At 38.7% G+C, this 20,563-nt stretch overlaps 2 protein-coding genes and 5 non-coding genes across 7 annotated transcripts in view; 1 reads left to right on the top strand and 6 right to left on the bottom strand.

Annotated features, from left to right (window-relative positions):
- Positions 1–20,563, bottom strand: part of LOC137490932 (uncharacterized) — a 137,504-nt gene that overhangs the window by 8,502 nt on the left and 108,439 nt on the right. The window lies entirely within an intron of this gene.
- LOC137491225 (uncharacterized) overlaps positions 1–20,563 on the top strand; it is a 482,468-nt gene that overhangs the window by 410,435 nt on the left and 51,470 nt on the right. The gene's annotated exons all lie outside the window — the stretch shown is intronic.
- On the bottom strand, positions 11,926–11,998 carry trnak-cuu (transfer RNA lysine (anticodon CUU)). The gene has a single exon. It is a non-coding gene; the product is annotated as a tRNA-Lys (tRNA).
- trnak-cuu (transfer RNA lysine (anticodon CUU)) lies at positions 13,203–13,275 on the bottom strand. The gene has a single exon. It is a non-coding gene; the product is annotated as a tRNA-Lys (tRNA).
- On the bottom strand, positions 13,871–13,944 carry trnan-guu (transfer RNA asparagine (anticodon GUU)). The gene has a single exon. It is a non-coding gene; the product is annotated as a tRNA-Asn (tRNA).
- Positions 14,481–14,553, bottom strand: trnak-cuu (transfer RNA lysine (anticodon CUU)). The gene has a single exon. It is a non-coding gene; the product is annotated as a tRNA-Lys (tRNA).
- Positions 14,724–14,797, bottom strand: trnan-guu (transfer RNA asparagine (anticodon GUU)). Its single transcript has one exon. It is a non-coding gene; the product is annotated as a tRNA-Asn (tRNA).

Genomic DNA, 20,563 nt, shown 5'->3' with positions numbered 1-20,563 from the left:
AACAGACATCGCAAATGATAAATCAAATGCAAATGAGGTGTCAATCAACCAGCATAGGCGGAGCTTTAAGGCGGAAGAGTTTGTTGTTGACAACAACCGGTAGCGCTACGACTTTTTCAAGGCGTTCAGATTTGCGTGCACTATTCCACGTCGTATCCGTATAAACTCGTGAAAGAGAAAGCGAGAAATCTCCTACTGCTTCTGTCCACATTCTGAAGTGTTCATCAGATGGGTACATCTATCACAGGAGGCCACGAAAAACCATACGGCAAGATGATGATGCTACGTCACATTGTGGAAAACTGGATGGATTTAGACATCTTACATGTAAGTAATTAAATCCAGAAAGACGGTTCCTTGAGTTAAGTTACAGTAAAATAGCAATAGTTGAGCTACTGTACAGTGAACTGTAGAATTACTGAAAGTGTAAAGATGCTTTACAGTATATTTATTTTATCTTGCTGTAAATTATCATGTAGGAACTTCTGTAAGCACATGACGTTACGTTTCAAACGTTAATTTACATAAAGACGATTATTCAATGTCTGACAGAAAAAATATAGGAGGTATTGCAGGTTAGCAAATTCTAACATTAAACAGACGTCTGAGTGATTTGTTTATGCTGGTGTAGAATGCACTTTTGTCAATACAGCTTAGGTGAGATACATGTAATATTAATACAGTAATGTTTTCTTCTGTTCTTTTTGTGATACATTTATGAAAGTATAATTTTGAGCACACAAATCACAGAGGTAACGTGACTCTTGTCTGGTTGTTATAGAAAAGGAAGCACACATGTTTGTGTGTTAGCTGATGCAGAGTAACTGAACAAATGCTATCATCATATTTGTTTAACAAAATATTGTTGTTTCAAACCACTATTACAACAATTTCTTTAATGTTGATTTATATGCCATTTCTGGGCTGGAGCAGGACTTGCAAGGCAAGAAAACAGAGAAAACCTGAATTCAAAACATGTTGATCTTAGATCATGTTATTACTTCCAATTCAGAACTCAAATGAAACTCAAAAAGTGTGCTGTTAAATGACTTCTTTATTAAAAGCTTTGCATAATCTGAAATGTCCTCAGACTGGTGTGTGCAGTGATGATGATGAAGAACAGCAGTGTGCTGCTGAAGGAAATGTTGAAGATGCTGTAGTGCCGTGGACAAGACCCTGCATCCCTCCACCTGCCTGCGTGTCCTCATCTGAGCCAGATGCTGGTGTGGTCTGTTCATCTTCAGTATGAATCGGTTTCTCAGGCATGGACAGCCCCACCTCACAACTCTGTTCCAGTCTGACTGCAGCACTGAGGGATGTGATGGCAAAAACAAGTGAAGTCCAGAAGTCCAGCAAGCAGCAGAACATGGGGTTTTGTCTGAAATACATGATTGTTTGAATACGTTTGAATAAAGCTTAGTTTCGTATCTTGTTGACTTGTATTTATTTATCATGGTTACTATTATTCATTCTTTTAATCATACATTCATATTTTCTTTAATTGTTGATGAATACATTAATAATTTCAATAATGTATAACTACATTATTTTATTTTTTGACTGAAAATTAAGATGTACTCACCTTGGCTACATTTGTCTAGTGACTATTCATGCATACCTGTGGTGTGTGTGTGTGTGTGTGTGAACAGCATTTATTATTTTTGTAAGTGTTGGGGTGGGCTTTGCAGTCTAGAGTAAATACTCACATTTTTCGAGTGTAAAATTTCTCCAAAGGAAGATCTTCAAGCAGCTGTCCGACATCTTTGTGCAGATGTACCAATGTGCCAACATTAAAAAGGCTATCAGGTAGGGTTATCAAGTTACTGATGCTATTAGGTGTTTGTAGTGGCTATTTTCTCTAAGGAGGCTCTCTCAGTGGTCAAGAAACAAAGTCTTACCTGGGATGTCTTTTACAAGTTTTATTCTTTATAAAGAAGATCACAGTCATACAGCAACAACAGTTTCTGCAGAGTGAGATACTGAAGTCAAGTGTGTTCACTAAGGATGTAACGGTATCAGAATTTCACGGTACGGTAATACCTCGGTATGAATGTCACGGTACGGTATTTATTGAATCATTTACAGGAAAAAACAAAACTTATGAAAATACTCCAAAAAAGTGCCAAAAGTGTCAATGACATACAAATTAGCCATCTATCTGTAAGCTTTGAAACAGGAACTTAAATTTTAATAACAAAAAATTATTAAACCATGTAAAAACAATAAAGTTTCAATTTAGTATTGTTGAAAACTCATCACATTCAACATTTAATCACACTCAGCCCATCTACACAGATGAGAGCTCAGCTAGTCGGACTTCTCATCAAGCATCTCCCGCTGGATCTAATCTCGCTATATTTATTAAACGGAATATTTCATTTATCTTGTTGTCTTTATCTAACGACATATTCCCTGACTTTGGTCATTGGAATCTATTACTTGTTCTCAGGTAACGTGTTTTGGCTGAGCGCAAAGATAAGTTAATGGTTAATGTAACCACGTAGCCTACATTCTGTATATTGACTGATCGCTTGCCTTTATTTCCTATAATGTATAAACTTATTGTATGTTATACTTTTAAAATGGCCATTATCGATTATTAAAACTGATACTCAGCAAAAGAGAGGCTGTGTTTCGTATTTTCACTGAAATTGAAAGGAGGCAGTTGTTATCGGCTCCGTTTTGTTATAAATATCCACACAGTGAAGATGACACTCATCTTATGCAGCACGACGCCTCAACATGTCTGCTGTCTAAGTTGCTAATATTAAAATGAAAATAGGCAGTTCCTTAAATCATGTTTACATTTTATTGTTGATAAAGTGAAACAACAAAGCCAGGGTGATGTGAATGAAGTTATAAAGTACACTGTTCCCTTTGAAGATTTACCCGTATCCTCGGTATAGTCTGCTTTTCCATATCAAACTGAGAAGAAGAGACTGCAGCCTTGATCAAACTTGCGAAGTTTGAACTTACAAGGAGAGGATGCAGGACTGAACTGTGCGTGTTAGGCTACTTAATAATCAGGAAAAGCCCCAATCAGAGAGGTGAACGTCTGCAGCCCCGCCTCCGTTTTCAGATGTCTCCATTTTCCATTATCCACACTGAGACATTATCCACACATTTCGAAACGCTCCGTTTTCGGCGCTCGAGAACTCCGGCGTAGTGTGGACGGTTGGCGTAACCGTAGCAAAACTTATGCGTTTTCAAACTAAAACGCATTAGTGTAAACGGGGCCTTAGAGTTTTCCAGCTCTTTTCATCCCCGCTTCTAGCAGCACACTCCATTTCCGCATTACTGGATCTGTAGCGACAACAGACCGCAAGGGATGATGGTCAAGCATGGGCTGATGGGTATTGTAGTTTTCGCTACCTCCCGTTCGCTTCATTCGCCTAAGCAAATTTTCTCAGAAGACCTATAGTTTTACCGAGTCATGCGACTTCGGTAATATCGAAAAAAATTAATATTGCGGTATGACGGTATTTACAATACCGTTACATCCCTAGTGTTCACCCTTTTATCTGGTTTGTACTGCTTACGAGGTCAACTCCCAATAAGGCCTCATCTACAATAACGTCAGGCGTCTTCTGTTGTTCGTGCGATATGCTCATAACAACCACACATCCTTCTTAGGATAATGAAAAATCTTTCACCTAAAGAAATATAGTTATCTATAAAAATGTACACATAGGTTTTATGATGAACATATGGAGAACACAGATACACACACATGTAATAATGAGTCTTAGACAAGTTTCTAACATATAAAGCTCATCTAAAAATGAATTTCCATTACAGTGTTATTGCTTCTGTCCCTGCTATTTTATTTGTATTATTATGGGATTGTTATCAATAACAATTATTATTAATCATTATTATGCAGAAATAAAAATTTCATACAGGCTTAGGGAAACATTGCTGTATCTTAACAATTAACATAAACAGCAAAAAGAGAACAAATGTAATAGATTTTCTTTTGATATAAGAATATATGATTATATAATCAAACAAGACTGGAAAACTAACTTTAAGCATGTTCTACATGTGGATAAAAAATGTTACACAATAAAGGTAACAACAAATTAGGTGAAATTTGACAAGGATATCTTATGTAATAAAATATTAATTAAAATCAAGATTTATAAAACCTGCCATTTATTAAAAAGTTGCGCTTGTAACGTCAGTTATGTAACTTTTTTTAATTATTGTAGTTTGTTGATATGAAAAATGGAGACAGTTATCAGGAACAATAGGCTTACTTTATTTTAGCTTTCACGTGCTTGGCTGCTCATAACATCACTAACTTGTACAACCACCCGGATAGGGAAACTGTGTTCTTCCGGGCACAGGAAAGACCATATATGAACATAGCAGTTATCTACATCCCCTTTCTTTAGTTTTTTGTTCTCCCTCTAAGAGAATACTTTTACAACTTTACAAATGTCTTGGTAACTTATAGAAATAGCAAAACTTGGATTGCAACTGAAAATAACAATAAACTATCAGAATTACTCTCTGCAATAATATGTTCTTTATGTTGATTTTTTAACAACATTTAGTCAAAGTACTTTGGATTAGGCTTTGAAACCCGACCATATCTAGTACGATAAGGCAACTTTTGATCAGTTGGCTCAGGTGGAATGTTCTCTTCCGTACGCACAGCATCTTTAGGTGGGCTGTTGCTGTCTGGCATAGAATGAAGTTGTGACAACAAGTCCTCCAGATCGGCCTGTCTGCAGTGTGGTAGTGGTTCTTTTACAGGAAGCAGATGTCGACGATTTCTCCTGTACTCTTTGCCATCGGACTCCACAATATACGATCTGGGCTTGACAAGAGGGGTTCTGACAACTCCAATTTTGTCGTGTCCTTTTGTTGTTTGCATCCTTACTACTTGGGATTCATGTAGTGGGGAGAGCGGCTTGCTCTTTTTGTCGTAGGACATTTTTTGCATTTGTCTCTTTTTTGAAAGTTGTGTTTTTACCTTCACTGTGTCCTTCGTCCTTGGTTTCAGCATCTGTTTGCTGATTGGCAAATTGGTACGTGTTACCCTGGACATCAGTCTCTGTGCTGGTGAACCCAGGATCTTATCCCGAGGAATGTTGCAGATGTTTAGCAAATTCAAATACAAGTCCGTCCCATCCCTCTTGGTAGTTTCAAGCAGGCGCTTCGCACTACGAACAGCTCTCTCTGCAAGGCCATTCGCCTGAGGGTATTCAGGACTACTAGTGATGTGACAAAAGTCCCATGAACTTGCAAAGTCTCTGAAAATCTGGCTTGTGAACTGCGTGCCATTATCGGTGATAAGCTTTTGGGGAATGCCATGCACAGAGAAGTGCCTTTTTAATTTGCTGATGATGTTTTGTGAAGATATGTTTGTAAGTGAATTTATCTCAAACCAGCCAGAGTATGAATCAACTAGCACTAGGTACTGTTGGCTGTTCCAGTCAAATATGTCAGTGGCAACAACAGACCAAGGCAGTTCTGGTATTTCGTGTAGGTGCAATGGCTCTTTTTGTTGATGGGGCTTCAGAGCATTGCATATGCTGCAGGACTGTACAAAATTGTCTATGTCCTGTGTTATAGTCAACCAGAAAACAGCATTGCGTGCTCTGCGTTTGGTCGCTTCTGCTCCTGCATGGCCTTTGTGCAAAATCTGCAAATATTCACTCTGCAGGCTGTGAGGAACTAGAACTCTTGTTCCCTTTGTGATGATTCCATCCCCAACACTGAGCTCATCCCTGAAAGGAAAGAAGGGTTTCAATTGCACTGGAACACTTTAAATTTTTCTTGGCCAACCATGCTTAATGGTGTTACATAGAATTTGCAGAGAGCTGTCTTTTTCAGTGTGTTCTCTGAGCTCTTGTAGCCGGTTTACTGAAATCATCTGAACAGCCAAGACATCAAACTCCTCCTCATCATTTTTTGTTGTCACCTTTCTGGGAGCACGTGACAGAGTATCAGCCAGGTAAAGCTGTTTTCCTTTTTTGTAGGTAAGGGTCAAATCGAACTTTTGCAGCTTCAGTATCATTCGCTGTAGTCGTGCTGGAGCTGATTGTAGAGGTTTGTTCAGAATTGTAACAAGGGGCTGATGGTCTGTTTCCACCAAAACCGGTTTTCCGTAGATATAATCGTAGAACATTTGACAGGCAAAGACCACAGCCAATAGCTCTTTCTCGATTTGTGCATATCTCATTTCAGTCTCAGTGAGAGTGTGTGAGGCATAGCTAATAGGCTGATCATCCTGTAGACATGCTGCGCCCAATCCATATTGAGAAGCATCACATGTGATAGTTACAGGTTTGCTTACATCAAAATATCTCAGCACTGGTGGGAATGTGATGCACTTTTTTAGCATGTTAAATGCCTCCTGCTGTTGATGCGACCAGCACCAAGCTACGTCCCTGTGGAGCAGCTGTCGTAGTGGTGTTGCCAGTTCACTAAAGTTTGGAATGAATTTGCAGAGGTAGTTAGCCATACCCAAAAAACGTTGCAAAGCAGCTTTGTCACTTGGTGGTTGCATTTCTGTTATGGCCTGTATTTTGGCTGGGTCTGGTTTTAGTCCTTGTTCTGTGAACAGATGGCCCACATAACTGACTTTTCTGAGCTTGAACTTACACTTCTGTGGGTTGAGTTTTAGATTCACCTGCCGTGCCCTGTTTAGAACCTTCTTTAAGTTTTCATCATGCTCTTTTTCCCCTTTTCCTCCGACGATGATGTCATCTACAATTATGGCACATGGAAATCCTGCAAAGATCTGTTCCATTGCCCTCTGGAACACCTCAGATGCTGAATTAATGCCGAAAGGCATGCGCAAAAAACGATATCTGCCAAATGGAGTTGCAAAAGCAGTGCAAAGGGAGGACTCGTGATCTAACTTAATTTGCCAGAATGAGCTTTTAGCATCAAGCACTGAAAAGACATTGGCATTGGACATTTGTGAAGCTACCTCTTCTACTGTGCGCATGGGATGGTGAGGGCGCATAAGGGCTTCGTTTAGATCCCGTGGATCTATGCATAAACGAATCTTGTCAGTGTCTTTTTTATGTGTGGCAACCATTGGGGACACCCACTGTGTGGGCTCTGAAATGGGTGTTATTACCCCCAGCTTTGTCATGTTTTTTAATTCAGCTTCCACTTTATCCCGCATCGCCACAGGTATTCGGCGAGGGGGGCGGACCACAGGAGTAATGTCCGGGTTAATCTTCATCGAATATGTCACTGGTAAGGTGCCTAGCTTATCATCAAAGAGGTCAGCATATTCTGTAAATATTTCTTGTGGCAAATTTGGATTTTTGTTGAGATCAATTCCATGCACTTCTTCCTTAAGGGATATCAAGTCCATTTTTAAACAGTCTGGCAGGCCCAGCAATGATTTGACATTTTTATCAACAACGTGAAACTCCAACATATGTGATTTTTGTTTGCTAGTCCAGCATTGCATCATCACCGTTCCTTGTGTTTGAATCACAGTGCCTCCATAAGCCACTAATGTTGTTTTTGACTTTTCCTGGATTTTCTCATCATGTCTCAGTGTTTGGTATGTCTCAGTTGAGATGACATTACACTTTGCTCCGGTGTCAATTTTAAGCTCAAGTGGCTTGCCATTTACTGTCAGGCTGCAATGTATTTCTTGCTTGTTTATCCTGTTATGACTAACTGCATCTATTTCACTGGCACCCAGACATAGTCCATCGATATGAAATGACTCTTCGCTACTGTCTGTGTTTGCGTCAGTGATTTGATGAATGGATTTGAAATTGTCGTATGACGCAGATTTGCATTGGGACATGAAATGATTAAACTTTTTACAACGGTGACATTGTTGTCCAAAAGCTTTGCATTGATCACGTTTTGCTGGATGATTTCCACCACAATTTTTACAGTTGACAATGTTCTTTGTCCCACTCTTGTGTTTTCGCTGCTGGTGCTCAACTGCCTTTTTTCTCCCCTTTGCATTGAAGTGTATTGCGTCGACGCTCGCAAGTCCGCTACGCGGTGCGGCCCGCACTTTCGTGTGCTGTTCGGTCAATTCGCTGATTTGGCATATCTTAATCGCTTTTGTAAGCGTCAGATCACTTTCTCTGAGCAGCACTCTTCTCACGCTATCATTGTCTATGCCACACACTAGCCTGTCTCTGATTAATTCGTCTGAGAGGGCACCAAAGTTACATGTTTTTGCTTTATTTCTAAGTGTACTCACATAAGCTTCGATAGTTTCTCCTGGTTTTTGATTCCTGGTATTAAATGAATGTCTCTCCATCGTCACATTTGTCTCCGGATTACACACTTCTCTGAATTTCCGTTTTAAACATTCTGGATCCTCTCTTGACTCGCTGGCGTGATTACATCTTGACCATCGGCTGCCAGTAACGCTGGAGCGTATGTGAACGAACGCTCTCTCTCGATCGCCTCTGGTCCCGCGAGATTGAGGAGTATGTAGGCTTTGGTTTTTTCTGGCTTATCGCTGTGAGCTGCGGCGATGAATATGTCGAACTCCAATTCGAATTTTCGCCAGTTTTCAGCTATATTGCCGTCGAATATCAGCGGGTCTGGTCGGCGAAATCCCTCGGCCATTATTTCTTCTTTACTTCTGACACCATGTAGTTTGTTGATATGAAAAATGGAGACAGTTATCAGGAACAATAGGCTTACTTTATTTTAGCTTTCACGTGCTTGGCTGCTCATAACATCACTAACTTGTACAACCACCCGGATAGGGAAACTGTGTTCTTCCGGGCACCGGAAAGACCATATATGAACATAGCAGTTATCTACACCGCTCCTCTATATAAAATCTGAACCCACTTTATAAAATTCTCCCCAAAACCAAAACTCTTTAGCACTCCAAATAAAAAGTCATGCTCCACCCTATCAAAAGCTTTCTCGAAGTCCAGACTAATTAAAAAACCATCTTTCTGCTTATCATTTATATATCTAATTGTGTCTTTAATACTCATAGTTGTATCCGCAATGTCTCGTCCTTTTATACTATATGCTTGGTTTGTTTTTATTATGCTTGGCATCACTTCTTTTAGTCTATTAGCCAAAACTTTGGCTAAAATCTTCAAATCAGTATTAAGCATTGTTATAGGTCTATAGTTTTTTAAAGCTACTTTATCCCCCTTTCCTTTGTATATCACCTTCATTAAGCCCATCCCCATTCTTTTATTTATCTCACCATTCTCAAAAATCTCATCATATACTTCCTTTAAAATACTAGATAAAATATCTTTAAAAACAATATAAAATTCACTTCCCAACCCATTTATTCCTGGACTTTTCTTTTTGTTTAATCCACTAATTGCTCTTTTTATTTCTTCTTCTCTTATCTCTTCGTCACATTCTCTTTTTTCCCCTTCTTCTACTCTTGATTTTATTAGATTTAGTAATTCCCCTTTTTCTTTTTCTTTTATTCCCTCTGTGCAAAACAATTTCTCATAATATGATCTTATTTCTTCCAAAATCTCCTCATGTTGTTCTACTATGTTCCCATTTTTGCTCCTTATTTCTCTAATCATTTCTGCCTTCCCTCTTCTCTTTTCTAGATCAAAGAAAAATTTAGTGCACTTTTCCCCCTCCACTGTAAATTTTGCTTTCCTTCTTAATCTTGCACCTTCAAATTTCTCCTCCTCCATTTCATTTAATCTTCCTTGCAGTTCTTTTATCTTTTGTATATTTTTTCCATTCTCATTTTTCAATTCGTTTTCTAGTTTTTCTTTCAGCTCCTTTTCCTTATATTTTTTACAATTTTGTAATTGTCTACAATATTTTATCATAAACTTTTTAACTAAATACTTCACATTCTCCCACCACATTCTTTTGTCCTCATTATAAATTTCATTCCCTTTTTCCTTTTGAATAATTTCCTTTTCACTTAAAACATAGTCTTCATTCTTTAAAACCGCTGTGTTTAAAACCCATACCCCTGGCCCTCTTTTCACATTACTCCAGTCTAGCTTCATAAAAAGTGGCTTATGGTCACTCAGACTTGTTTCTTCATATTTAATCTTGTTTATAAACCCTTCAACATTTCTTGTGCATAAAATAAAATCAATTCTTGTTTGACAACAAAAATTCCCCACTATCTGTCTTCTTGAGTACTCTTTTGTCTGTTCATTCCTTTCTCTCCACACATCAATTAAATTCATTTCCTCCATCAATATTTTCAGTTCTTTTCTCCCCTTATCCGTTATAAAACCATTCCCTCAGCCATTTCTAATTTACTAAAAACAGTGTTAAAATCACCCATGATAATAACTCTTTCGTGTTTCTTTAAATAATCTCTAAGTACATTAAAATACTCTTTCTTTTTGTTCTCCTCTGTTGGGGCGTGAACATTCACCATAATTACTTTTTTCTTTTCATACTCCATTTCACATATCATACACTTTCCCTCTTTGTCATTATAGATTGTTTTACATAAAACCCCACTGTTTTCTTTTAGTAAAATTGCAACTCCTCTCCCTAGTCTCCCATCCCCATTATTGGATAACATTTCCCCACTCCACCTTTTTCTTATTTCCTTCATGCATTCTTCCCTCCAGTTTGTCTCTTGTAGTAAAATCACATCTTCTCGTTTACACATTTCTTTCACTTTTTCAAATTTCCTGATGTCTAAAAGCCCTCTTGCATTAAAAGACACAATTCCTAAAACCATAAAAAATATAAAAACATTCATAAAAGACATAAAAACATTAATAAAAAACATCATCTCAGTCCATATCTTCCAAGCCCTTTAGCAACTCATACTTATTTGCGCATTCAATTTCTTCATCTTTTAGCAGTTTTTTTCTTGCAGTCTCTAAATTAGGTTTTTATCTTTAACGATCTTCTCCTTTTTGCTGATTTCCCCTGTGTCTCTTTGTTTCCATCCTTTTGTAAATTTCCCTCTAAATCGGCTTGCTCGTCATTACTTTGGCCTTTTGTCTCCTCTGTGTCCAATGCCTTTTGAAAACTGTCTGTGATGTCCATTTGTGTCCAAAATGTGTCTTCCTGTTGTCCTTGATTTAAGTCTTTATTATTCGAATCGCTCAATTCTGCTGCTTCCAAAACACTCTTTAAACTGTCAGTCATATCCATTTGTGTCCATGTTGTCCCTTCCTGTTCAGTGACTCTGTCTATTCCATTAGTCTCATTCTCGTGTAGTTTTTCACTTTCAGATTCTGTACTTTTTTCTTGTGTTGTTGTTTTGTCCTCTGACTGGATATTGTCTCCTTCATACATCTGCCTGCCCACCTGCTGCTCTACCTCCTCCTCCTCTTCCCCAATCCAACATTCACATTTATTTAAAACCTTATTACAATCCGGGCACTTTACAGCAGTGCAAAACTTTGCAAAGTGCCCCCTTTCCTCGCACTTATAGCACCTAAAATCAGGACAGTCTTTTACCACATGATCTGGGCTCATGCACAGCCTGCACGTTTTCACCTAATGACTGTGCATCACCCTAAAGTATTGTGGACCTTCTGCTATCTCTATTCTTGTGCTGTACGGGAGGGACGCCACTTCTTTGGGGAATCTGCTTTTCACAAACCTCGTCCCATCTTCAATATTTGTGCCCGGATAAAAACTTCTTTTAATTTTTTAAATGGGACAAACTCCCCAATGATCCAATTTGTCTAAAATATTTTTATCAGCAACATATACAGGCAGATGCATGAAGGAGACATGCCTCTTTTGTAGCCTCTTAACTGCACAGTTTATCCCTTTAATAGTGAATTCGTCCAATAACTCATAAGCATCGTCCCTGAGTGGGCTTGAACCACCTACCTTTCAGTTAACAGCTGAACGCGCTAACCGCTTGCGCCACAGAGACTTAGAGAAAAGTCACCTACAGTGGTAGAAAGGCGGAACTTTGTCTCAAAAGGTCTGCTATATGAACCCTAATGTAAGTTTGTTGAGAGTGAGAGAGAAAAGTAACAGAAACGCCCAACGTGGGGCTCGAACCCACAACCCTGAGATTAAGAGTCGCATGCTCTACCGACTGAGCTAGCCGGGCTGATAAGAAACTTTTCAAGAGCTAGACACCGTTTACAGTAATACCTTCCCTACCCGTGAAATTGTTCTGCTAAATCCTGATTTCATCTTGTAATGCTGGACAGAATGTGGCTCATGATATATGCCCAGTGCACGTGTTAGCAGTTGCAAGGCAGCAAAATGCAGAATTCGCCCCTGCGTGGGCTTGAAACACCACCCTTTCAGTTAACAGCCGAACACGCTAACCGATTGCGCCACAGAGACTTAGGGAAAAGTCACCTACAGTGGTAGAAAGGCGGAACTTTGTCTCAAAAGGTCTGCTATATGAACCCTAATGTAAGTTTGCTGAGAGAGAAAGAGAAAAGTAACCGAAATGCCTAACGTGGGGCTCAAACCCACAACCCTGAGATGAAGAATCTCATGCTCTACCGACTGAGCTAGCCAGGTTATTGAAAACCTATTCCAAGAGCTAGACACTGTTTAAAGTAATACCCTCCCTACCCGTGAGAATCTTCTGCTAAATCCTGATTTCATCTTGTAACGCTGGACAGAATGTGGCCCAGGATATATGCCCAGTGCACGTGTTAGCAGTTGCAAGGCAGCAAAATGCCTAATTCGTCCCTGGGTGGGGTTGAACCACCAACCTTTCAGTTAACAGCCGAACGCACTAACCTATTGCGCCACAGAGACTGAGTAAGAAGTCACCTACAGTGGTAGAAAGGCGGAACTTTGTCTCAAAAGGTCTGCTATACGAACCCTAATGTAAGTTTGTTGAGAGAGAGAGATAAAAGTAACAGAAACGCCCAACGAAGGGCTCAAACCCACGACCCTGAGATGAAGAATCTCATGCTCTACCGACTGAGCTAGCCAGGTTGATGAGAAGCTGTTTCAAGAGCTAGACACTGTTTACAGTAATACCTTCCCTACCCGTGAGAATATTCTGCTAAATCCTGATTTCATCTTGTAACGCTGGACAGAATGTGGCCCAGGATATATGCCCAGTGCACGTGTTAGCAGTTGCAAGGCAGCAAAATGCCTTATTCGTCCCTGGGTGGGCTTGAACCACCAACCTTTCAGTTAACAGCCGAACGCGCTAACTGATAGCCCAACAGAGACTAAGGGAAAAGTCACCTACAGTGGTAGAAAGGCGGAACTTTGTCTCAAAAGGTCTGCTATATGAACCCTAATGTAAGTTTGTTGAGCAAGAGAGAGAAAAGTAACAGAAACGCCCAACGTGGGGCTCGAACCCACGACCCTGAGATTAAGAGTCTCATGCTCTACCGACTGAGCTAGCCAAGCTGATGAGAAACTCTTTCAAGAACTAGAAACTGTTTTCTGTAATACTTTCCCTACCTCTGAAAATCTTCTGCTAAATCCTGATTTCATCTTGTAACGCTGGACAGAATGTGGCTCATGATATATGCCCAGTGCACGTGTTAGCAGTTGCAAGGCAGCAAAATGCAGAATTCACCCCTGCGTGGGCTTGAAACACCACCCTTTCAGTTAACAGCCTAACACGCTAACCGATTGCGCCACAGAGACTTAGGGAAAAGTCACCTACAGTGGTAGAAAGGCGGAACTTTGTCTCAAAAGGTCTGCTATATGAACCCTATTGTAAGTTTGCTGAGAGAGAAAGAGAAAAGTAACCGAAATGCCTAACGTGGGGCTCAAACCCCCAACCCTGAGATGAAGAATTTCATGCTCTACCGACTGAGCTAGCCAGGTTAATGAAAACCTATTTCAAGAGCTAGACACTGTTTAAAGTAATACCCTCCCTACCCGTGAGAATCTTCTGCTAAATCCTGATTTCATCTTGTAACGCTGGACAGAATGTGGCCCAGGATATATGCCCAGTGCACGTGTTAGCAGTTGCAAGGCAGCAAAATGTCTAATTCGTCCCTGGGTGGGGTTGAACCACCAACCTTTCAGTTAACAGCCGAACGCGCTAACCTATTGCGCCACAGAGACTTAGGGGAAGGTCACCTACAGTGGTAGAAAGGCGGAACTTTGTCTCAAAAGGTCTGCTATAAGAACACTAATGTAAGTTTGCTGAGAGAGAGAGAGAAAAGTAACAAAACGCCCAACGAGGGGCTCAAACCCACGACCCTGAGATGAAGAATCTAATGCTCTACCGACTGAGCTAGCCAAGGTTGATGAGAAGCTGTTTCAAGAGCTAGACACTGTTTACAGTAATACCTTCCCTACCCGTGAGAATATTCTGCTAAATCCTGATTTCATCTTGTAACGCTGGACAGAATGTGGCCCAGGATATATGCCCAGTGCACGTGTTAGCAGTTGCAAGGCAGCAAAATGCCTAATTCGTCCCTGGGTGGGCTTGAACCACCAACCTTTCAGTCAACAGCCGAACGCGCTAACCGATTGCACCACAGAGACTTAGGGAAAAGTCACCTACAGTGGTAGAAAGGCGGAACTTTGTCTCAAAACGTCTGCTATATGAACCCTAATGTAAGTTTGTTGAGAGTGAGAGAGAAAAGTAACAGAAACGCCCAACGTGGGGCTCGAACCCACGACCCTGAGATTAAGAGTCTCATGCTCTACCGACTGAGCTAGCCGGGCTGATGAGAAACTCTTTCAAGAACTAGACACTGTTTTCTGTAATAACTTTCCCAACCTTTGAAAATCTTCTGCTAAATCCTGATTTCATCTTGTAACGCTGGACAGAATGTGGCCCAGGATATATGTCCAGTGCACGTGTTAGCAGTTGCAAGGCAGCAAAATGCCTAATTCGTCCCTGGGTGGGGTTGAACCACCAACCTTTCAGTTAACAGCCGAACGCGCTAACCTATTGCGCCACAGAGACTGAGTAAGAAGTCACCTACAGTGGTAGAAAGGCGGAACTTTGTCTCAAAAGGTCTGCTATACGAACCCTAATGTAAGTTTGTTGAGAGAGAGAGATAAAAGTAACAGAAACGCCCAACGAAGGGCTCAAACCCACGACCCTGAGATGAAGAATCTCATGCTCTACCGACTGAGCTAGCCAGGTTGATGAGAAGCTGTTTCAAGAGCTAGACACTGTTTACAGTAATACCTTCCCTACCCGTGAGAATATTCTGCTAAATCCTGATTTCATCTTGTAACGCTGGACAGAATGTGGCCCAGGATATATGCCCAGTGCATGTGTTAGCAGTTGCAAGGCAGCAAAATGGCTAATTCGTCCCTGGGTGGGCTTGAACCACCAACCTTTCAGTTAACAGTTGAATGCGCTAACTGATTGCGCCTCACAAACTTAGTAAAAAGTCACCTACAGTGGTAGAAAGGCGGAACTTTGTTTCAAAAGGTCTGCTATATGAAGCCTAATGAAAGTTTGCTGAGAGAGAGGCAACAGAAACACCCAACGTGGGGCTCGAACCCACGACCCTGAGAATAAGAGTCTCATGCTCTACTGACTGACCTAGCCGGCTGAAGCTTGTTTAAGAGCTAGACACCGTTTTCTGTAATACCTTCCCTACCCGTGACAATCTTCTGCTAAATCCTGATTTCATCTTGTAATGCTGGACAGAATGTGGCCCAGGATATATGCCCAGTGCACGTGTTAGCAGTTGCAAGGCAGCAAAATGTCTAATTCGTTGAACCAACAACCTTTCAGTTAACAGCCGAACGCGCTAACCTGTTGCGCCACAGAGACTTAGGGAAAGGTCACCTACAGTGGTAGAAAGGCGGAACTTTGTCTCAAAAGGTCTGCTATATGAACCATAATGTAAGTTTCCTGAGAGAGAGAGAGAAAAGTAACAGAAACGCCCAACGTGGGGCTCGAACCCAGGACTCTGAAATTAAGAGTCTCATGCTCTACTGTTGGAATATCTTGCCAATTCCATACGTGTTCAATAAGAAAAGGTCTGGAGAGGGTTTTCTTCAATGCTTAAAATATTAGTAATTTATTAGATACAAATGAATAATTCGATGACAGAGCTCTGGGTTTTATTACCCCAATGGAATACAAGAATTAAATTCAAGATGTTCGCAACTAACATACATTTCTTGACTCCAGCATATATACACAACTGATCTTAACAGGTGGAGTTTTGGTTTAACGTCACTTATCAGTCATTCTGCAGTCTCTTGGCCCTTTGTTACCCCTGGACATTACTTCCTCTTTCTGCAACCTTTCTCTGCATACCAGAACTGAACACTTCCGTGCATCTTTAATATATTTCACACTTCTACAAGCATCATGACAACTTGTGACATGTCTAGACTTCTGGAACAAACCTAAATTTATTCTTATTCTGCTTTTTCCACTTGTCAGCAGTTCTTCTAAAAAGTATGCAGCACAGTAAAAAAGAGGAAGTTTGTCTGGTCAAGATGTTTTATAATACAATAGAAAAGATTGATTAATCTGTTGTTAGTCTAAACATTTTCCTAATAAAAAAAACACAAAAGTAATGAAAATAAATTCCTTTTCTCCAACAATTCCCCTTTTCTGCTCCTCTCTGGAGCAGAGAAAAACAAAAACAGATAATCAAATCTCCACAAAAATGTCCCATTGTCATTACTGCAGGCCTTTGCCTAAATCTTTGTTTTACCTCTTATTCAAAACAATCGTTAACATTATAGTGCTCATTCATTATGTTAGATGATGCCTATAACCCCTTTCAACTAAATTTCTTTAACTTTTTTAAATTCAGTTTATAATTTCTACACTCTTGGTTCTCCTCTTCAGTGGTGCAGTCTCTTCCCTCTTGAAGTCACTCCGATATCTTCTTTTAATAAGGATTTTATTTGCTATATTTAGGCTTATTACTCCCAACACTCTTACTAACTTTCAATTAACCAATCATTAAAATTTTCCATTCTTATACACTTTATCAATAAAGGTAATTTTTTTTTCTTCTTCCCCAACAAAATTAGAATAAATATGACAATAATAAAAATGTAAACAAAATTTAAAAACTCCAACATAAAAAAATAAAAATCTGATTAAAAGGAAATCCACACCCATAAAGATATGCTCTAATTAAAAATCCCACTGTATAATTACGATCAAAGATTAACACCTGTGAAAACACATGTGATTGGAATTAGAAATTCACTAATACAAAATTATAATCCCCATGAATAGTTCAAACTGAATTTCAACATTTTAAATTTATTACAGCACAAAAATTACAATTGAGATTTAGGATGAAAAATCAACAACTTCAAAGTAGGATTCAACTCAACAATTATTAAAATGAAAGATTCAGAACTTAATCGTAACAATGTTATTAAACTAACAACTCAAACTCGTCACCAAATGATTAAAACCAAAATTCAAACATATTTAAACTAGATTCCTTTTTTTTCTCAATGTCTTAAAATGGGAAAATCAAAAACACAACAATGTGATTAAAATAAAATAAAAATCTTAAGAATCTCTTCAAATAAAAGGTTCAAAAACCACAATGGCTTAAAATAAAAATCTTAAAGTGTCTTTAAATTAAAGATTTAAAAACAACAATGGCTCAAACTAAAATAATCTTCAAAAATGTGTTCAAATAAAAGAATCTTAAACTCATAATGATGTGTTTAAAATAAAATAATCTTAAAATGTCTTGAAATAAAAGATTACGAAAAAAACATACAAATGTCTTAAAATAAAAGATAAAAAGCATAATAATTTCTTAAACTAAAATATAATAAAAAAACATAAAGAATGTCTTCTCATAAAAGATAAAAAAAGTTTTGTCTAAAATAAAAGAATAAAAATAATTTTAAAAAACTTAAAAAAAAACTACCGTATGTAAAATAAAATAATTTTAAAATGTAATTATTTATTTATTTTTCCTAAATTTTCTCCAATCTAATTTGTCCAATTAATTAATTCATTCTTTCATTTTCTATAAGGCTTAGTTCCTTTATTAATCTGGGGCAACCACAGTGGAATGAATCTCCAACTTATTCATCATATGTTTTACACAGCGTATGCCCTTCTAGCTGTAACCCATCTCTGGGAAACGTCCATACACACTTAATCACACACTTTCTGTCAGATTGTCATTTGCTAGTAAATCAGTCTTATTTTCTCTTTCTATTTTAGAATTTAATGTGGTTTTTGGTTCCCCTTTTTGTGTTGGCCTGTAACTAATTTACAGTTGGCCTCATGCATTGGTGTTGCAGCGTGTTCAGCTCCCACACAAATATATGCTTACACACTCCAATTAGTCAGATATCCCCTTTTGGTGTTTTATCCCCCTTTCGGCCTGGGCCTAGCTCCAGGCCGTTTTACACCCCTATATTGACTGTCAAGTTAATCCGGCCAGCCTCACACCTTCAGCAACCTGTTTAGAAAAAATCGGGAAAAAAGGTTGTTAATTTGTCATTATATAATCTCTACATAACGCCTGTTTCACACCGCAAGCGTCAGCGGCGCGTGAGCAGAGGGTGAGCAGCGCGTGTGTTTTCGGCGTCCATGTTAACAGATTAAAGCTTTCATACCGCACGCAGCAGCAGCGCGTCAGAGCGAGGCATGAGCTTTGTTTTATGTTCACTCGAGGTTTTCCTACCGGGAGCTGTTTGCACTGTGAATCTGACAACACGAAAATAAGTAAAAGAATGGCATGCATTGGTTACTTTTGTCTGTCTCATCATCTGCACGAGCATGAATTAACGAGCTGTTATTCTGCCGCTGGACATTACTGAAACGGAGAAAGTAACACTAGTTTGATCATGTATAAATATCTTTATAACTATATTGTATAAATATGATTATAACTAGGTCTACAGCAACCTGACAATCAAAAAAACAAATGACATGACATCACAGGCGATTGTCTTCTGACTGTAGATGCTTCTCATATAAGTTTGCTTAAAAAGCATACAGTACTATTTGATCTATAAAATGTGTAAAATAAACATTTGCAGGTTAAAGAAACAGCATAGGATGAAGTTGTCGTGAGTCTTGGTGCAGATGAAAAGTTTAACAAGTGTATTTGTATATAGAGAGACATGTGTAACTAGATAGAATAGACAGAGATAGGTTGATCTCTGCAGCAGCTGCCGAAGAGCTGAAACGTCATGATTTACATAACTTTTGAAAATACGCATAATAAAACATGTGCATAACTGAGTAGGTTAAACTTTTATTTGATTAGAAAAGATGCGCATGAACTACGAAGGAAACACTTAACAAATTACAGCATGTACATTAAAAAAAGGTTTGTTAGAGATGATGATGAAAATGTGTGTGAATGGACAAACCAGCAGACTGAGCACACTGCAGAACATCTTAAATGTTGTTTTAGTCATTCTAAAATGCATTTACTGTTTCAGTATTATTGTATATTATTAATTACCTCAGAGCGTCTGGAGCATGTCAAGATGGCTTCAAACGCCCCCACGTGTTCATTGTGTGTCAGCATTGTCTTCTGAGGTGCAAGTACATTTATTAAATAAACAATTATTGCCGCAGCTTCTTCTACCACAGTAAATTCTGTTTTTACTGTTGATATTTGGCGCAAGTTAATCAGGAAGTGACGATTGTGTTCTCTTTGACTTGTTGGATGATAACACTGCTTTATTCGCATCTTTTAGGTGTTATTCCAGTTGTGCACAAATTTATGTAATATATTTGGATGGAAACTTAGATATTGCCTAAATTTTTGTCACACACAGAACAAAGTCACGTACGAGAATGGCTTGTTCTTTTTTTCATAAATAATTAGCTTAACCTTTGACATGTACTGTTACTAGATTAATGGGATTACTATTCTTTCTAAAAAGTATTTTTAGTACTGCATACCTTCTAAATGTTATCAACCTCTATCACTTGATCAATAAAAAGGTCAGACACAAGTACACTGTTAAATCTATTAAAACTGATAAACGTGTATAAAAGTTTAGAAACATTTTATAAACGTCACACATTACATTACTCATTTTATTATACTTAAATATTTAAATACTTTAAATTAAAAATTATGCATTAACTTGAGCAGCTGTTTTCCCAGGCTAACTGTCTCTGTTTCACCGATGGTTGCTTCTTTTTAAATATATACGCTCATATTTGCTATAACTTTGCATGAGCAGATCAAGTTCAGCTGGAGAAAGAAATGGTGATCTCTTTTTTAAGATGTTGCCATGGTCACTCGTAATATCTGCGCTCCATTGATAATGTCTTTTTATAGTCACAGTGTGCGCGCTTAACAATGGCTGTTTCTCAATATGCGTTCTTCAGCGGTCTTGCGTCCTCGTGTTCTCGTGAAACGTCATCATCAGCTGCCTAAGTTCAGTTCCAATACTCAAGACCGCAAGTACGGAGGACGCGTGAAACTTCCCGGATGTGTTCTTGATATCGAGGACGCACCAATGCAGACTTCAGCAGCGAGCTCGCTCTGGAAGTCCCAGAAGTCATTGCGACTGGAGGTGGGAAGCGCAGCATTTTATTTAGATTTATTATTAAAGTTCAGAGATATCACTTATTTACCTCAGGAGTTTCCCTAAATGAAACGGTGTAAGTAAACATTAACATGAACATCTTAATAAAGGAATAAACACATTAAGGGTGTTTGGTTGATGAAATTCGTATTAAAATTTGTTTTATTTATATTGTGCAGAGTATATTTATAATGTTTTTATGCAAAGTATATAT

This window comes from Danio rerio, chromosome 4 (assembly GCF_049306965.1).
Source record: "Danio rerio strain Tuebingen ecotype United States chromosome 4, GRCz12tu, whole genome shotgun sequence".
In the NCBI taxonomy this organism is placed as follows: domain Eukaryota; kingdom Metazoa; phylum Chordata; class Actinopteri; order Cypriniformes; family Danionidae; genus Danio; species Danio rerio.
The sequence above is the reverse complement of the archived record's forward strand: the minus strand, read 5'-3'. Positions and strand labels throughout refer to the sequence as shown.